At 40.2% G+C, this 4,201-nt stretch overlaps 1 protein-coding gene and 1 pseudogene across 1 annotated transcript in view; both read left to right on the forward strand.

Moving 5' to 3' along the window:
- Nucleotides 1-4,201, forward strand: part of LOC124861450 — a 700,723-nt pseudogene that overhangs the window by 220,335 nt on the left and 476,187 nt on the right.
- Nucleotides 1-4,201, forward strand: part of LOC124861512 (protein NLRC3-like) — a 737,509-nt gene that overhangs the window by 102,063 nt on the left and 631,245 nt on the right. The gene's annotated exons all lie outside the window — the stretch shown is intronic.

A 4,201-nucleotide genomic window follows, 5' to 3' on the forward strand; every position in this document is an offset into this window, starting at 1 on the left:
GCTTATACTAAGCGGATTTGGCAACAGCTGCACTAAAAACTAGTCCTGGTGACGTATTTATCTCTGGAGACCAATCAAAATAAAACTAATAATAATCTTGTCTGTATTCATAAAGTGTTGTTAAAACCTTCCTGTGTTCCGGTTTGTTTCTTAGTTCATATCTATTCGTACTGCAGATGTTTCCTTTTAAGGTCTCCAGAAAACTACGGACAAAATAAAAAATCAAAAACTGACATCTGCTTTATCAACCAAGCTTCTGTGACCCTCTCTGGCCCACCTGTGTCTGTGGGCCCCATGCGCACATTGCTCCAGCTGTATATGGACTCACAGGGGCCCATTGTAAGGGGCTCATTGTAAGGGGCCCATTGTAAGGGACCCATTGTAAGGGACCCATTGTAAGGGGCCCATTGTAAGGGACCCATTGTAAGGGGCCCATTGTAAGGGACCCATTGTAAGGGGCCCATTGTAAGGGACCCATTGTAAGGGGCCCATTGTAAGGGGCTCATTGTAAGGGGCCCATTGTAAGGGACCCATTGTAAGGGGCCCATTGTAAGGGACCCATTGTAAGGGGCCCATTGTAAGGGGCCCATTGTAAGGGGCCCATTGTAAGGGACCCATTGTAAGGGACCCATTGTAAGGGGCCCATTGTAAGGGACCCATTGTAAGGGACCCATTGTAAGGGGCCCATTGTAAGAGGCCCATTGTAAGGGACCCATTGTAAGGGACCCATTGTAAGAGGCCCATTGTAAGGGGCCCATTGTAAGAGGCCCATTGTAAGGGACCCATTGTAAGGGACCCATTGTAAGGGACCCATTGTAAGGGACCCATTGTAACGGACCCATTGTAAGGGGCCCATTGTAAGAGGCCCATTGTAAGGGACCCATTGTAAGGGACCCATTGTAAGAGGCCCATTGTAAGGGGCTCATTGTAAGGGGCCCATTGTAAGGGACCCATTGTAAGGGACCCATTGTAAGAGGCCCATTGTAAGGGACCCATTGTAAGGGACCCATTGTAAGGGGCCCATTGTAAGGGACCCATTGTAAGAGGCCCATTGTAAGGGACCCATTGTAAGGGACCCATTGTAAGGGACCCATTGTAAGGGACCCATTGTAAGGGACCCATTGTAAGAGGCCCATTGTAAGGGACCCATTGTAAGGGGCCCATTGTAAGGGACCCATTGTAAGAGGCCCATTGTAAGAGGCCCATTGTAAGGGACCCATTGTAAGGGACCCATTGTAAGGGGCCCATTGTAAGGGACCCATTGTAAGGGACCCATTGTAAGGGACCCATTGTAAGGGGCCCATTGTAAGGGACCCATTGTGCTCCGTCTGCAAGTCTTATAACTGGGCTTGAAATGTTCAAAATGTGGTCAAAACTGGGAACATATTTAGGATTCATATGGATCCCACTTTACCCACAGCTGTCCTGCCTCTATAAGGCAAATACCATGGGGCTGTAACATGATTAGGCATAACATTATGACCACCATGTGCATGCTGACTGGTTTTCCACTCCATAAATAATAAAAGGTGATGCTTTCTACTTCCTCCCCAGCTTGTGTTCTAAAAAGCTCATATACCAGATCACAAACAAACCTTTGTTCCCAGTGCAGAGCCAGTACCACCCATGACCCTGTCACTGGTTTAAACTCATTGTTTCTTGGACAACAACTATAATTAAAAACTGACCACAGCAGAAACTCCAGGCAGCCTGCAGCTTTTGAGATTCTCATGTAGCCATCATGGTTTGGAGCAATTTGAATTATTGGAACTGAATTTCAGTAGATTTTAAGGCACAATGTTAACTTCCTTTCTAATCTATCTCACTCACTGATGGGCACCATTTCCTACAACTTTAGGGTCCCAGAAGGAACCTGGAGCACAAAGCTGTCATTGGAGAAAAGATGGAGTACCTCCCAGAAAGCAGGTTTCTAACTGGGCCACATAAAACTATAACCTGTTGAAGTTTTTCACACTTTGTCACATTACATTCACACACTTCTAATTTGTGGATTTGTTTTATTTTATTTTGGATAGACCAACTCAAAGTAGAGCACAATAGTAAATAGAAGAGAATTGATACAGTCATGCTTTGATGTTTACAGTCATATTTAATGAATTAAAAAGGGTTATTTTTATTGATTGGATGTAATATTTTAATTCTAAATGTTCTGTTTTCATTTGTTTTAAGCGTAAAATCATCATAATTAACTGACGTAGACGTAGAGAACCTGGAAACAAGCTTCCAACAAACAGCCTGAAGATCTAAAACCTGAGTGACTGAAGCAAGGAGCATTTCTGCTGCGAAGTCTGACGCTGAACACAGATGAAGACGCCTGATGAAGAGCAGGAAACGATGAGGAAGGCAGTAAATACCACAAACAGAGATTGAAATACTAACCCAGATTCAAAGGTCAACAGATTGTCCCCTAATCAGTAACCAGAGTCCAGCTGAATCTAACTGCAGATGTTCTGTTTCTGGCCTCAGAGGCTCTTTAGAGAACATTGGAGAACAACCAGCTCCATGAAGACTAAGGAACCCAGCAGACAGGTCAGGGAGACATTTCAGGCGGCTCTGGTAGGGGGATGTTTGTTGGTGCCTGAATACAACAAGTTTCAAAGCATTATTATTATTTTTATCATGTTCTGTTCATTAGAGTAGCACTTAGAACAGTTGTCTGAGTGCCCAGAAGAAGCCTGACAGATTTACTTTCACAAGGGGAGCATTATAATGCTCTGTCTTCATATAGAAACCTTTTTGGTTTGGGAGACGCTTTAGGATTATTTCAAATAAAATGGACATAGAGACTGAAATAAAATGGAGAAACAACACAGGGACAAACAAACGTATAAATAACCTCAGCAACGTCACTGAAAAGTACACAGTACTAATTAATACAAGGTGTATTTAGTTGCAACCGCAGCTGAATATAAAGTACATCTATATATCTGAAAACACCTGTGGGTGTAAGTGTGAGCACGCATTATTTGAGGGAGTGACGGTCTTTAAAAATCATGGTTTTATGAAAGTCTTTACAGCTGATAGACCCAACAAGGACAGATCAAATCCAACAGTATTTGTAAGTTAAAATCTTCTCTGTAAAAAAGTTAAAGCCAAATCCATTTATCAATTACCTTCTACATTACCTCACAAGGTCGCACTGCTTTGTGTAAACTTTACATTATATACTTTGGTAAGTCACATAACATCTAAATACATAAAACATATTGAAGTCTGAGGTTGCTACAGTACAAATGTATAAATGTTTTAGTGGTGTGAGAACGTTTGAAAGGCACTGCTCTTGTTTTTATGCTGCTCTGGTATCAGCATTCATCATCTGAATGAAATGTTTGGTCATTTCTTCATGATGAACATTTTTTAAATCGGTTATTGTTCTGATGCAGAAGGTAAATACTAAGTTTAATGACAATAACAAATGATATTAAGATTAAAATCAATCTAATGCTATCTGTAATAATAATAATCACTAAAGCAAAACAGCTACAATAAATGAATATTTATGTTGAACACTTTATTGATGGTGCTAGTGGGATTAACATTCCTACATTTATGTGAATGAAATACTGAAATATCTAAAAGTAGTACAGTAGTACTATTCATTATTCAGTTTATATTCTTACCACCAGAGGAAGGCAAAGGTCACCAATCAGGCTTGAGCTCCTTCACCATCACATCAGACCTTAGATCTTAGATCACAAGTAATATACACATTTATACACATATATATATGTGTATAAATGTATGCATAACTGTTATTTATTACAGTTATAATAGCATGAAGACAATACACGTTTTTAAAAAGATTTCTGTAACTGGCCCTCAGTCTTCATATGATAACCTCAGCATGTTAAAACCTCTACTTGAACATCAAAATGACTTATAAAGTAGGATTTATGAGCTGAATCTAAATAAAACGGATAGTTTTCTTATAGTCTCAGATCTTCTACGTTTACAGAAAACATTTGATTAATATTAGTGTTATTTTTATGTTTATATGAATCCACACCTGCCTGATCCAGAGCACCTTTCATCTTGACTTTAAACCAGATCAAATTTCCCACATCTTCGTTTCCATCAAGATTTCAGGTGAATGTCAGTAAACCATTAAAACCATAATACCGCCATCTTGTGGACATTTAATTAAGCTACCAGCGTAATTCCTAAGACAAATCAGGAAATG

Source organism: Girardinichthys multiradiatus, chromosome 24, assembly GCF_021462225.1.
Source record: "Girardinichthys multiradiatus isolate DD_20200921_A chromosome 24, DD_fGirMul_XY1, whole genome shotgun sequence".
Lineage (NCBI taxonomy): Eukaryota > Metazoa > Chordata > Actinopteri > Cyprinodontiformes > Goodeidae > Girardinichthys > Girardinichthys multiradiatus.